The sequence below is a fragment of the Suncus etruscus genome, chromosome 8, assembly GCF_024139225.1.
Source record: "Suncus etruscus isolate mSunEtr1 chromosome 8, mSunEtr1.pri.cur, whole genome shotgun sequence".
In the NCBI taxonomy this organism is placed as follows: domain Eukaryota; kingdom Metazoa; phylum Chordata; class Mammalia; order Eulipotyphla; family Soricidae; genus Suncus; species Suncus etruscus.
Window position 1 is genome coordinate 79,035,918 of NC_064855.1, and position 16,475 is coordinate 79,052,392.

Sequence of the window (16,475 nt, forward strand, 5' to 3'; positions counted from 1 at the left end):
CAAAGCCAACCTATATAAGACCACAAAGGTAAGGATCATAAGAAGTACCCTTTCAGATCACTATGCAACAGAGATTAAAATTGATGTCAAGAAGAAGCAATGGAGGAAAACTAGTACCTGGAGATTAAACAACATCCTGCTCAACAACAGCTGGATCAAAGAACAACTCAAGGAAGAAATAAAAAGATTCCTTGAGACAAATGACAATGAAGAGACAACATGTCAAAATTTATGGGACACAGCAAAAGCAGTAATTAGGGGGAAACTCATAGCAATAGAGGCCTATGTCAAGAAACAGGAAAATAACAAAACCAACAGTTTAAAAGATCACCTCAAAGAATTGGAACAACAGCAACAGAGAAATCCAACCACAACCAGAAGGCAAGAAATAATAAAAACCAGAGCAGAAATAAACAACATCGAAACCAAGAAAACAATACAAAAAATCAATGAGACCAGGAGTTGGTTTTTCGAAAAAATAAACAAGATAGACAAACCATTGGCAAAACTCACCAAAAAAAAGAGGGAAAACACCCAAATCAACAGGATCACAAATGAAAGGGGAGAGATTACAACAGAACCCCAAGAAATACAACATATCATGAGATCATACTATGAACAACTATACTCAACTAGGCTAGAGAACCCAGTAGAAATCGACAGATTCTTAGACAAACACCCTCTTCCAAGACTGGAAAAGGAAGATCTAGAAAGCCTAAACAGACCAATCACCTCAGAGGAAATTGAAGACGTAATTAAAAAACTCCCTAAGAACAAAAGCCCAGGCCCAGATGGATTTACAAGTGAATTCTATCAAACATTTCAAGAAGACTTACTACCACTTTTCCATAGGCTTTTCCAAACCATAGAAAAAACAGGAATCCTCCCCAACTCTTTTTATGAGGCTAATATCACACTCATTCCCAAAGAAGGCAAAGACACCACCAAAAAAGAAAACTACAGACCAATCTCACTAATGAACATAGATGCAAAGATACTTAACAAAATCTTAGCAAACCGAATTCAGCACTTCATCAAAAAGATCATACATCACGACCAAGTGGGATTCATACCAGGAATGCAAGGTTGGTTCAACATACGCAAATCAATCAATTTGATACATCACATCAACAACACGAAAGACAAAAACCACATGATCATATCAATCGATGCAGAGAAGGCATTTGACAAAATCCAACATCCTTTCATGTTAAAGACACTCAGAAAAATAGGGTTAGAAGGAACTTTCCTCAAGATAGTTACAGCTGTATATGAAAAGCCAACAGCCAACATTATACTTAATGGCGAGAAACTAGAATCATTCCCACTAAGGTCAGGAACTAGACAAGGCTGTCCACTCTCTCCACTCTTATTCAATATAACCTTAGAAGTCCTAGCAATAGCAATCCGACAAGAGAAGGGAATCAAAGGAATTCAAATAGGGAAAGAGGAACACAAGCTATCTCTATTTGCCGACGATATGATGATATACATTAAAAACCCTAAAGAGTCCACAGTAAAACTCCTAGAAACAATCAGCCAATACAGCAAAGTGGCTGGATACAAAGTCAATACACAAAAGACAGTAGCGTTTCTATATACAAAAAATGAAGTTGAGGAGAGAGAGATTAAAAATACAATTCCATTTAAGATAGTATCAAAAAATATCAGGTATCTAGGAATCAACCTTACAAGAGAAGTGAAAGACCTATACCAGGAAAACTTCAAAACACTCCAGAAAGAAATTGAAGACGATCTAAAGAAATGGAAGAACATCCCATGCTCATGGATAGGTAGAATTAACATAATCAAAATGAATATCCTACCCAAACTCCTATATAGATTTAATGCAATCCCTATCCAAATCCAGACACAATTCTTTAAAGAATTAGAACAATCATTAACAAAATTCATCTGGAACCACAAAAGACCCAGGATAGCCAAACACATACTGAAAAACAAGAAGCTGGGTGGAATCTCCTTACCTAACTTGAAACTATACTATAAAGCCATAGTAATCAAAACAGCATGGTACTGGAACAGAGACAGGACTTCAGACCAGTGGGTCAGGACAGAATTCCCAGACATAAACCCCCAGATATACAGCCAACTAATATTTGATAAAAGAGGCAAGAATCTGAAATGGAACAAAGAAAGCCTATTCAACAAATGGTGTTGGCACAACTGGAAAACCACATGTATGAAAGTGAAAATCAACCCATACCTCACTCCTTATACAAAAGTCAACTCAAAATGGATCAAAGACCTTGAAATCAGACCCGAATCTATAAAGTTTATTGAGAATAAAATAGGGAGAACACTCGAAGACCTATATATCAAAAAGGTCTTTGAGAATGGAGCACCAATGGCAAGAACCTTAGCAGCAAACATAAACAAATGGGACTACATCAAACTAAAAAGCTTCTGCATGGCGAAAGAAACCTTACTTAATGCAAGAAGACAGTTAACAGAATGGGAAAAAATCTTTTCACTAGACATATCAGATAAAGGGCTGATATCTAGAACTTACAAAGCACTCAGAAAACTGAGCCCCTCAAAACCAAACAAAGCCATAAAAAATGGGGAGAAGAAATGAATAGACACTTCTCTGAGGATGACAGAAGGATGGCTAACAAACACATGAAAACATGCTCACCTTCACTCATCATCAGAGAGATCCAAATCAAGACAACAATGAGATACCACCTTACACCAGTGAGGATGGCTCACATCAAAAATACTGAGAACAATCTTTGTTGGCGTGGATGCGGTATGAAGGGAACTCTCATCCACTGCTGGTGGGAATGCCCCCTAGTCCAACATCTATGGAGAACAGTCTGGAGAGTACTCAAAGAACTCAGAATTGAGCTCCCTTTTGACCCAGCAATTGCACTCCTAGGTATATACCCCCAAGTTGGAAGAACATTCATTCCAAAATACGTGTGCACCCCACTATTTATCGCAGCACTCAGTATAATAGCCAAATCTTGGAACCAACCGCGATGTCCAACAACAGATGAATGGATCATTAAGATGTGGTATCTATACACAATGGAATATTACATGGCAGTCAGAAATGATACAATCACAGATTTTGCAGCAACGTGGATGGACTTAGATCATGTTATGTTAAACGAAGTAAGTCAGAAGACAAAAGATAAACACAGAATGGTAGCACTATTCTGAAGCACATAGAACATACATCTCAATCACAACTAATACTTAACAATCAAATAACAGGGTCTAACAGGGTAGAAACTCCAACCACTGTAATAGTCAACATATACCTCGGAACAGTGCCCAAAACACATGAAAAAGGAACAACACAAACTCGCGACTACACATTATACCACAAAGAAAACAGCAACACCAGAACAGCAGCATAGAGAGAACAGGTACGTAATTAACCTTCTACAATAATGGCCCATAATAATCATGTAGAGATTGTATACAGGAACACAGGTAAAGAATACCAAGGCAAACCACTGGCTCCAATGGAAACATCCCATAAAACTACGTATTAATGCCTCTATCTTACTATATTTAAAATAACCTCTCAGCTTTTCTGTCCACAGGCGTTCTTGGATACAAAGGGCGGACAAGCTAAGATGGCAACTCGGGATACCACACGAGATACCATACCCAGTTTGCACTACGAGTTGGCCCTGAGAAAACTCTTTAACATACACTTTATCCCTAGGTTTACCTTCTTTTAGGGTTTCAAGCACGTGACCAGTCAGACCACCGAAGCAGTAACAGCAACGTACAGACCCAAACTACATGCTCTATTCACTGAACACATTCAAGCAAACCAGCATTCCCTTGCTATTTTCTCCTCTCTTCTCACCACTTTCTTGGTTATTTTTTTCTTTTCTATTCTTTTCTTTACTTTCTATCCTTTCTCTTTTCCCTTTCTTTCTAATGTATTTTTCTCTTTTCTCCCTCCCTACCCCTTCCATACACCTTACCCTTTCCCCCCTCTGGAACTATCCCTCCACCCCTCAATCCCATCCAGACCTCCCTCTATATTAAAACATTTCACCCTCAGTCCTTAATCTATTAGGCAACAAGATCGACCTCCTACCCCAACGAACCAGTACCCAGCACCCAAGAGAAGGGACACCCAGTCAAACCCACACCTCGTCCCGGGCAAGAAAAGACAGCCAACTCCCCTGCGGACTCATGCTGCGAGGCCCTCCCTACCAACTCCCCCTAACATGGACTGTTTCTTAAAACCGGACCTAGGTCCAAAAGTATCCCCAATGCAAGAACTCTTCCAAGACCTCCCTGCTGCAAATTTTTACCAACCTGAAGAAGGTCAGGGGGTGTGATAGGAAGATGCCTGGGAACCCACACATCACAAGAAAAACCCAAAAGACAATGGGAAAAACTGTACTTCCAACATAGGCATAAGACCTGTAATACACCACTTCGTTATCTGCTCTCCCCCAAATGTAAGGTAGTCTTTTGCACCACTTTGGTCCTTTAAAAACTTCGCTAACTCATTTTCGTTCTTTTTTTTTTTTTTTTCCTCTTAAATTTATTTATTTATTTTTTTAAATGTTGGTCCTATATATACATTTGTGAGCACATACGTTTTTATTTATTTTATTTTATTATTATTATTATTATAATTATTATTATTATTATATATTTTTTTTATCATTTTTGGGTATGTGACCTGTGTCTGTTATCCCCTCTGTCCACCCCCAACCACACCGACAATACAATGTGGCTCCACCTCCCCCTGCAAAGACACACTAAATAATGGGGAAACCTTACATATAAAAAAAAGAGCTCTTATCTACTAGAGATGGGAACTCATAGTTGTTTACAATACAGGGGTATCTCCTACCTTGAAAATATGTCATGTGGAATCACTTAGACCTCAGATGATTAGATGCCATTCATCCAGCCTTGAACCCTGGATCCCAGACATAGAATCGGCATAGCTCTTCACAACAGCTACAGGAAACAAACTCCATCCGGAACAGCCTTAATACTGCGGGGTCAACAACAAGGACCAGCTCTAACATGATATCCTGACAAAGAGGAAAATGTGAACAACTTGACCTTAGAGCAAATTAGCCTACCTTACCAGCTAACGACAAGACAAAACCAGAAGACTCGGCACCCTTTGGTAGGTCCAAAAGCCAAGATCGTGACTTACAGATGACTGGCTACTAGAACCACGACCAGACAGTATACATCTTGGGACCAATAAAAAAGCCCTAGTTTAGGGTTTGAACTATGACTTGCACAATAAGCATGACCCCCAGTCCCAAAGGTCTGACAGAGACAACTGCAACAGAATGGGCCTTCTGGAAGCACAAAGAAAGACGCTAACCTAGGTGCCATCCTAGGTTCAGTGCAAAGACCAAGGTCACCAACCACAGAAGATGGACTAAAACGACACTGAGGTAACAGAACCTCTAGAACCACAAAGACTGACCTCACCATAAGTCCTACCTCAGGATCTGTGCAGATACTGAGACCTCTAAACAGAGAGCTCTGAGTGTATCACCCTGGACAGAACAGAAGTCTTCCACACGCCAAAAAACACCACCAGGAGAATAAATGATCCTGAGCAAAGTCTGGAGCTGATCCCATGACAGTATACTCCAAGGACAGAGAAACCCCATATTTCTTAGGCCATGTGAATTCCTTTTCGAATGACCCCAATATTTACTGTGCCAGGGCAGGAGGGGAAAAAACAAAAATACAAAAAGCACAAAAACTTAGTATTTTATATATATATATACATATATATCTTTTACCTTCATTTATTATTGTTATTATTATTTTTATTTACCTATCTATTTTGGTCTATTTCTCTGTTTGGGTGTGATTATTGAAATCGTCGTCCCCAATTATACTTATTTTTTTCTATTCTTTTCTTTTCCCTCGTTATGTGCTATGCCATGTTTCTTATTTCAAGACCATGGCGTGTTTTTGGTTTTTTTTGTTGGTTTTTGTTCTGTTTTTTGTTTGTTTGTTTGTCTGTCTGTTTTGCTTTGTTTTTCGGCTGTTTTTTTGTGGTGCTTATCGATATAGCTGGAGTCCTCACTGGATAATTGACACTTTTTTTGGTACTGGTGGAGTGTTTCACCTTCTTTCTCTCCTTCATCTCCCAAATCGATGATGAGAGCCTCTAGAAGGATTCCACCCATTTTGGGAGTATTAGACTCTTACCCCAGTTTATTTATCTTCTCCTTCTCAGGCAAAACCACGCAACTTGAACTAGCTAGTCCTGCCTACAGTTAGAGGGGGAGATAAGGAAGGCATCAAGACCAAACAGGTGCAAGACTACTAAGTAGTGGGTTGGATACAGAGGGAACCACATATTCTAGCCGCCCTGGGGGTGAGGGAAGAGGAAATGGGAGGTAGGACAACAACGGAGGGGTAGGGAGGACAATTTGGGGATGGGAATCCCCCCTGATTTTATGTAAATATGTACCTAAAATGTTATTGTCAACAATATGTAAGACACTATGATCAAAATAAAAATTATATTAAAAAAATAATTATTTAAAGATAATTAAATAATTCAATACTTTAAAAAAAAAGAAATTGAGAGAGTGATCAAATACTCATATTTATATCCCAAAAGTTAAATACATAAAAGTAAGAAGACAGTTTGGGGCGGCCAATGACTATATGATTTCCAAAGAGTCTAACCATTTTCCCTTTGAGTTATTTATTTTAATTTACACCTTAATGTTGATGCTTGCTAAGAATTTTAATTAATTAATAATTAAAGATGATTATTATCTCCTATGGAAAAAAAATGTTCTTGGTGTCAGAGGAATATTACAAAGGGTAGGGTGCTTGCCTTATGCACAGCTTACCCTACTTTGGTTCCTGGCATCCCATAAGATTCGTCTGAGGCCACCAGGAGTGACTCCTGAGCACAGAATCAGGAATAAGCCCTGAGTACAGCTGAGTCTACCTTCTCCAATTGTCTTTCTTATTTTTGAATTTCAACTTCTCTGTATCAGATTGAAATAATTTCTCATTTTTCTTTTCTTTTCTTTTCTTTTTTTTTTTTTTTGGTTTTTTTTTTTTTTTTTGGTTTTTGGTTTTTCGGGCCACATCCGTTTGATGCTCAGGGGTTACTCCTGGCTAAGTGCTCAGAAATTGCCCCTGGCTTGGGGGGACCATATGGGACGCCCAGGGATCGAACCGCAGTCGCGATCTTTCCTTGGCTAGCACTTGCAAGGCAGACACCTTACCTCTAGCGCCACCTCGCTGGCCCCAATTTCTCATTTTTCTTCTTAAATTTTTGTATAACTTTAAGATGACCTTCAACTTGTTTTCTTTCTAGTATCTGGTCACAAAATATTTTGTTAAACTATCTGTAACCAAGCCCAGAATTAGGGAGTTGCTAAGGGAAAACACAAAAAATTTTATTTTTAAGTCACTAAAAGTAAGAATAATGCTCCTGGTAAGATTTACTGTGTTATATATGTCTGGATTAGTAGTATTCTCATATAAGTAAAGATTAGCTAGTATGTATAAATATATAAGCTTAAGTGAAGGTTTCTACAAATTTTACAGTTTTAAATACTAAAATAATATAACTAAAATGGAGATATTAACTGATATTAGGCACAATGTGCTTTTATCACCCAGGATAGATAACCTGCCATCAAATTTGCTAAATGCATCAAATACAACAATTGTATGGAAAGTGTCATTATTGGATAAGTGCCCAATTACATCAATAATTACTAATATAGGGACAAATTGAATTGATGGTAATAGACTAATAAGATTTTAGTTTTGTTATATAAATCTGTAATTACTATTAGGTATAGCAATTGTTTTATATGCAATTTTATATGCAATTTACTTGAATTTCCACTTGACTCAAGTCATGATCTGGGTTCTATGTTAATGTTTCTTAAGTATTGAATGCTGATTATCAGTCACTATTCTAATCACTGTATTAATATTGTAGTGTATACAATGTGGAAAACTTATAGGATTATGCTTTTATATTGAGATATATAAAAAATAATCTTCAAAAATGGCAATATGCTTCTATGTAATACAATACAACTGTTCATATACATATGCAATTTTCATCTTTAAAATCATGACCTAAAATTCTGTTAGTTTCCAGTCACTTAGTGATATTTTTTCTTCTTCTAGTACAGTCACAATCCTCACTGATATTACAGAAGGATTCACTTTAAGTTAATCGTCAACAACTAGCTTATACAAAACATGAAGGGAAAAAGAGAGAAGAAAGAGACAAAGTAGTTAATAAATATCATGTATTTATTCTCAGTTCTATAGTAATCTTTCTGCATCTGATCATGAGGTCAAAATTTGAACTTAGATTATATTTCATGTTTCTCTTTTTCAAAGTATGTATACATATTTGTACATATATTTATATGCATCTTCTTTTGGGTACCAAGAGAAATAATCTAGTGAAATAAAAGTTAAGTGTTAATAAACAAGATTTTCTTTGTAATTATATCTAATTTTATAAAATACCTCTCAACCAGCTAGATAAATTTTCGGTCTAGTAAAAAGTGAAGTATGTAAAGATCACTGATTCTGAATAGATAGGCTATTCAGTTTGCCAGGGGAAGAAACTTCACTTTTAAAGGTATTGTCTCCAACCTGATGCTTTAACTAAATTTTTAAGAAGCCAATATGTAAGTTTTGCAGGTCAAATGCTTTATGCTTTGCATAATAATACATGAAATATGAAATTTCATGTGTCAGATGATTACCTAACATTTGTCATATAATATAATAACATTTGTCATATAATATAATACTGGAGGTAACATTAATACTACAATAACCATGAAATTATTATGCATGGCATAACCAGTTATACCATACAGTGAAGGCATTTGTATAAGTCTGATCTCTATTGAGTATTTACATTTACACAAACATATAGATAATTTTACCATTTGTATCTGTTCCGTGAAGGCTCCTTTTTCAAGCCCTTTTTTGCCAATAACCTTCTAGTCTTTCTCAAAGACCTTAATCATCTAACTAGCTCTCTCTTGCTCATTAGTCACTGTGGATCCTCACTTCAGGATGTTCTTCCTTTCATCTAAAGATACTCCCATTCTGATGGTTGTTCTTCACTTTTTACTTCAGAGACAGCAAGAATCTGGAAATTTCTACTTAGACTATATCTATCTTGCCATTATGTTTGAGGCTTATCTTAATTTGGTGTTTATAATTGACTGTTTAAGATTTTACTGTTCGTTTAGGAATGAATAGATGTTTTCAAATTTGCACTCCTTCCACAAACTGTCATATATCTTACAATATTCATAATATTTTTGTATGCATGTTGTTAATTAAATTGAGTGAAATATAATTATCATATTTTACTTATTTCAAAAATTACTTCATCTCAGAATCCATTGACTCTGCCTTATTTAGAGAATTTTAGAGCAATTGTATTTTCTTCCATGAAAACCTTGTAAAATAGGATTCTATTTTAGATTATCTCAAAGTGTCAATAGAATAAGCACCAATTGCATTCAATTTTTCTAAAGATAACTTGTGTGTCAAGTAAAATGCCTGAGCATATGTCAACATCTTGAGAAAGATTCTGACCTCCTTTGTGACACACAGGATGTGGTTGTAGGGAAATGTTTTAGCTGGTGGGATTTGTTAGGCACATGACAGTTCTAATTTATAAAGTTTATCTATTATATTTAGTTTTAAATAAACATTATCTTGCATCTTACAAAGAGTTAACTGAAGGTGATGATAGGGACAAATGCCAATGAAGGTATAAATGTATCAATGCTTTTTTTATAATTGTCATTTTTGTGGATATTTTTGTCAAGGTTACAGTGTCCTTTAGTTTTTCTGGTTGCTTGTTTTTAGTTTGGGGGTGCACCCAACTGTGCCCTGGGCTTACTCTTGGCTCTGTGCTACATAATCACTCCTAGAAGACTTGGGGGCCATATGGGATGTTAGAGATCAAAACTGGATTGGAAGTAAGCAAGGCAAATGCCTTACCATTGTAATATCTCTTCAGTCTGAAGAGTTCTTAAAATTTGTTGGGTAATTTCTTTTTTTTTTTTGCTATAAGCAAGACATTTTTTGAGGCTTTTAACTATAGAACAAGAATTCCTTTTCTTGAACTAAAGGCAAGAAATTTTTAAGTATAAATAATTATAACAGATTCATCTTCTATAGATGCAATGTGGTTATATGACATTGCTTTTTTACTGTTGAACTTTTCATTATTAGGAAATATTTAAGAATCAATGTCTTTGTAAACCCATTTATCATATTTTTTCTATAAAACTTTCAAAAAATGCTACTTTTGTGTGAGGCACTGAGCTAATGCTGAGAAAAAAATGAGTAAAACTACCATGGTACTATTTTTGTGAAGGAAACAATCCAATGGAAGAAAATTAGACAATAACAAGTTACTGCTTAATTAAAAGCTATGAAATAAATGAGGACATGATGTGAAAGTATGTTGTTTCCTTCTTTGATCATGTCTAGGGCATTGAAGGCTCTTTTCAGGAAAGTGTAATTATGGATTGGATTTGTCTCAATATGAATTAATTAGATGAGTGTGTAAATGGGCAAACTTGTGTAGGCATTTGAATGAATGTTTGTTCAAGTATGCATGTGCAGGCTTATTTCAAACAAGGAATCAGTGTATACAGAGATTTTAAGGCAGAAAAAATATTGTTGTTTGATGTTTTTATTTTTATTTTATTTTTGGCTACATCTCTGTGGTGCACAAGAATTATTCTTGATTCTGTACCTAGAAATAACTCCTGGCAGGCTTGGGGAAAGATTTGGGATACTGGGGAACCAACCCAGTTTGACCACATGCAAGACAAACACCCTACCCGCTATGGTATCACTCTGGCTCCAATGTCTGACAATTTGAGAGAAAGCCAATGTACTTGTGGTCCTACCAGAGAAAATTTTGATAGGCTAGATTCAGAGCCGATGCAATCTTAAATTTGTTTTTGTTTTTGGGCCACACTCGGTGATGTTCAGGGGTTACTCCTGGCTATAGGCTCAGAAATCGCTCCTGGCTAGGGGGACCATATGGGACACCGGGGATAGAACCAGGTCTGTCTTGGATCTTTCAAGTGCTAGGAAAGCGTCCTATCAACGGGCTATTGCTCCGGCCTGTAATCTTAAGTTTAATGAAAAAAAGTTGCACAGAAATTTAAATATGATGGGGTTGGCGAGGTGGCGCTAGAGGTAAGGTGTCTGCCTTGCAAGCGCTAGCCAAGGAAGGACCGCGGTTCGATCCCCTGGCGTTCCATATGGTCCCCCCAAGCCAGGGGCAATTTCTGAGCACTTAGCCAGGAGTAACCCCTGAGCATCAAATGGGTGTGGCCCGAAAAAAATAGAAATTTAAGTATGTTTTAGAAAAATTTTAAGACATCAAATCATAACATTTAGTCTAAAAACAAATTTCTTTTTGCTTAAAGAAATTGATCATAAAGACAAAAAGGTGCAATTAAAAGTTATTTAAGAGCACCATTGTATAGTCAGGAAGATAGAACAATGTTACTGCAGTCTCCATATTTGAATTTAATTATAGCATTGCATGCCCTCCTCCAACACTGATGAGTTTAGATTTGGAAGCCCTGAACTCTAGATTATAAACCTCTAGTAATAAAAGACAAAAAGATATTTATATCAGGGCTACATTTTAGTTATATGCTTACCATATTGATTCTCACTATTTTCCTCAGTTATAACTTACATTTAATATATGGTCCTTGAATGATAAGACCAATCATTGTAAATGCAGACTGACAAAGGGAAAATCAGTTAATATAGATATATTCAGAATATAAAAATAATAAAAATAACTACTATTTTTGTGTGTAGAGCTGGTCAAATAGCTATAGTTTATATTTTTAACTTTTTTCAATTATCAATCCCTGTTTTCTTGTATATCACAATTTTAGTTAGTTGGATTTATCAACATGGTAGATTGCCTCTAGACCTTGAAGGGTTTTTTGCCATTAGGAGTTCTTCCTGAATTTGGTTGGCAGAGTGCCCTACTTTGTGACATTTTTACTTTCTGGATTTCAATTATACTTTCCCTGTAATAAATACACATAATTTCTCAATTACTCTGAGATATGAAAAATGTATTTTGCTTATTTAATTGCAGAAAGAATCAATTATGAATGGGTAGCATTCATAGCCATTAAGTTAAAAGGAAGCATTGTTCTGTTTATTGGTTTAAATATTCCTTTCTTGTGAACCAAGATAACCAAACCAACAAAGCACAGATATATTTGGACATGGGAAGCAAATGCCTTGCATGAAGAAGATTATGAATATTTGTGAGGAAAATTACTGCCACATGCACTATCTAATCCCAGAAACTATGTGGTGTTGTTTCAGAATATATTTAGCTTTGAAATTTTGATACCATTTTTAGAGCAGTACTTACATAGGAATTGTGATTTATTTGTTACCCAGACTGTCCTCTTAAGCTCCAATCCTTCCCCCAAAGACACACAACATACACACTTGGTGTGTGTACTGAAGAATAAAATGCTTTTCTAGTTGCTGGGATAGTATTAGAAGAAAGTACTTAGATTTCATTTCTTTCCAGACTGTCTTAGTTAAAGAGGGCTACCTCAATTAAAGCCTTGTTAGTATGAGGGGATAAAGGCTCAGGCTTCTTTCTGATTCTGGAAATATCATTACAACATCTTCCACAGAACTTGCTGAGATTTCTGCTTCTGCACCCATTTGTCCAATCTTCCTTGTTTTCCAAAGAAACTGATTCCAAGTCTTGTTTACTAAATTATGCCAGAGTCAGCTTCCCAAGAAACTCAGTTTCTAGAAGACAAAAGCCTACCGAACAAATGCAACCAGCTATTGAATTCAGTCTTTAGTAAGTTAGTCTTTTCCATAAGACTAACTTATGAACGTGGGTTTATTTCTTTCTACTTTTGGTAAGAAATGTAACTCTTAGCAGTATAGGATTTTACTTTTCTCCCAAACTGTGATACTTACTACAGATATATTTTACCTACATATGTAGATATCATTTATTTTACATATCTTTGATATAAAAGTTTCCTTGAATTTTAGCCTGTTTTGTCACTTAGCTCCAACATTTGGCAAATGAGTCTTTTTTTAATACTACTTAAATTTGATGGCTTTCTAGATAATTGGAATGATGTTTCAAAAATTATGCAATAACAAAAAAATAAAATACAACTTTAGTCGAATAATAAATGTTTAAAAGATCTTTCCTTTTTTTCTGGAACTTTGAAATACTTAGTTGAAATAAGATTTTTTGTATGTTTTTTTGGGGGGGGGCGATACATTTTTTATAGTGCAAAAATCAGTTATCTTCTTTCCCTCCCAAAATAGCTGCTTTTAATTTCTTTTTCTTTTTAAATGTAGTGGTATATTCTAAAAACTTTCATATAGTATATAAGAAATATGGCTTCCTTTTTTCCTTTTTCCCCCTTTTTTCCTGTTTCTGATAGCAATTTACCATCTGTATATACAGGTGTGGCTGAGAATGGCACATAAACAACATTTTTTTCATGCTTTGCAACAGTGACATTGGATGTTTTTAGAAGTTTTTGTCACTAGCTATTTATATTTATTACTAGAGCTAGTGGTTTTCTTTATATGAAATTATTTGGACTGGATACATATATAATACTTGTATATGCATGATTTAGGCAATAGTTTAAGAATGCATTCATACTTTTATTCCATAAAATCACATTCTTTTTATTTTGAATTGGCATATTATAATTGTTACCATAATTATTGAAATTAGCATTTATAATTTAACAAATCACAGAAAAGACTACATACTGATCTCTCATAATTTTATTCAGGGATTTATAATTTAAACATACTGTGTCTCTCTCCCACCTCCATAATGATTTATATCCATCAGTCACAATCAATTAAAGTTCATAATGGGGAACTTTTGTGAAAGTAACAGGGTGAATTTTTCTTAAAACTAAATGATAAATTAAATGTATTGACTGCAGTTTTAAGTCTGTAAGAAAGATGTATCCAGGATAGGTAAATGCTTTGGTTTCAGGCTGAACAAGCTAAGGATACTTAGACATATCACTGGATTTTGGATAGTTAGACCAATTAATTAAGGCTTAAGATTTCCTTGTTTTACCTTTAAACAACAGGTGGTTTATTTAGCCCAACTCTCTCTCTCTCTCTCTCTCTCTCTCTCTCTCTCTCTCTATCTCTCTCTCTCTCTCTCTCTCTCTCTCTCTCTCCCACTCTCTCTCTCTTTCTTTCTCTCTCTCTCTCTCTCTCTCTCTCTCTCTCTCTCTCTCCCACTCTCTCTCTCTTCCCCCCTTATTTTTTTTTTGATTTTGAACCACACTTGGTGACTCTCAGGGGTTCTCCTGGCTTGGGGGACCATATAGGACTCTGGGGGATTGAACCACGGTCTGTCCTGGGTCAGCAGCGTGCAAGGCAAACAATGTACTGCTGCACCATTGCTCTAGCTCCCATACTCTTTTTTTTAATTTAGTAAACTAACATCCACTGACAAATTAATAAAGAGATATTATAGAGATTTTTTTCCTTGCTTCCACTTCCATGATTTATGATATTTTAGTGGCTACACAAACTTGATAGGGAATTAGGGGTTATCTATGTTACAAAGGAGACTTCTGTTTGATCTATTCTATTCATTGCTAGATACTGGATTTCTGAATGTTTTGTATTGAATGTAGCAACATGTCATATTTTTCAAGGACACAATTGGCTAAACCCCTACCGAAGTAATTGTATTTTCCATTTGAAAGTGCAAAAGCTTCTGGATATTGACACATTTTGTAGGTAAAAAAGTAAATTATTCTTTGTGCCTGAGATTCCGCTTCTAACAAAGATGAGATTTCATCTATTTCTCCTTGTTCTGTTGAGCTCTATTGGCACAAAGGCATCTGAATCATGACATCTAGCTGAAACCAACATTTTTGTCCTTTTGTGGGGTAATGGGGTATTAAAAACAAGTTGTTTTGTTTCCAGAAACAGGGCAACTGTTTTGGGGAACTGGAACATGCATAGGAACATTCAATATGCTAGAACATCTCTTTACTTGAGAATCATGATGCAGAGTTCTAAAAAGGGATAGATATGTGCCATTAAATTCACTCTTTATTAATATTTCAGTCAAATAGTATAAAGTATATAGCACAAATTTTAAGTAGTTTCTTTTTTGCATAGATATTAAAATGTTTGATTTAAGTATATGGTCTGTCAAAATGAGCACTGTTTAAGCCCTGAATTAAATAAGAGTTAGGTAGGCACAAGGTAGCCTAAGGTTTTACCGAACTAGGACTTTTGGTTTTAGCTTACTGGGATAAACTAGAATTCTATAGTTGTAAATGAAATGGGACTCAAAAGATATAAAGTGGAAGTTCTCTTTTTTTTTCTTAGATATACTAACTTTGGGTGTTACTCTATTTGAGAATCTGAAGAAAGTGAGAGAAAAATGTTTCTGTGAGATTTTGAGGCTGTTAAGATTGTAAAATTTTGATTTTATAGAGTAAGTCTATGAGGCAGGTTTTTAGAAACTCTCACTCTAGAAAACTGCAACAGAATGTCGCTATTGTTAAAAATTATATTATTCCTGGGGCCAAAGTGATAGCACAGTGGTAGGGCATATGCCTTGCATGCAACTGCCCAAGATGGACCTGGCATCCCATAATGTTCCCCAGAGCCAGGAGCGATTTTTGAGTGCATAGCCAGGAGTAACCCCTGAGCGTCACCAGGTGTGGCCCAAAAACAAAACAAACAAACAAACAAAAAAAAACAAATTATATTATTACTTCCCATACCTTTTTTGGTAGATAAAAAGGACTAATTGCTAGCAGACACACTAGTTTCAGTTGTCATCTGTTTTCATGATTTCTTTAAAACTGGGAACCTTATATTTTATCACCAGGTTAGGAAGAGAAAGAAGAGAATTAACTTGAGCTTTTCATTAACAATGAGCTAATATTGATAATTAAAAATGTAAAATAATGGGGCCGGAGCGATAACACAGTGACAGGGTGTTTGCCTTGCATGCAACTGACCCAGAATGAACAGTTCTAGGCATCCAAGGTGGTTTTCTGGGTCTTCCAGGAGCTATTTCTGAGCTTAGAGTCTGGAGTAACCTTTAAGTGCTGCCCAGGTGTGGCCCAAGAAGCAAAAACAAACAAAAAAACAAAAAACCCAAACCAAACAAACAAAAAACTAAGTAAAATAATGAGATTTATTTCAGTACATACACATATGAAATGGTGGTTTCTGAATAGTGCATGCATATACAATGATCAATCCAGCTAGACAGCCATAGAGTCACAAGTCATGTTTGTTAGTGGGAAAACATATATTGATCCAAAATATAAACCATTACACAGATATATATGGTAGTGGGAACACTGGACATATATTTGAGAAGTGTGCATCTATGTAAAGAAAGCCAGCAAGAATAATTA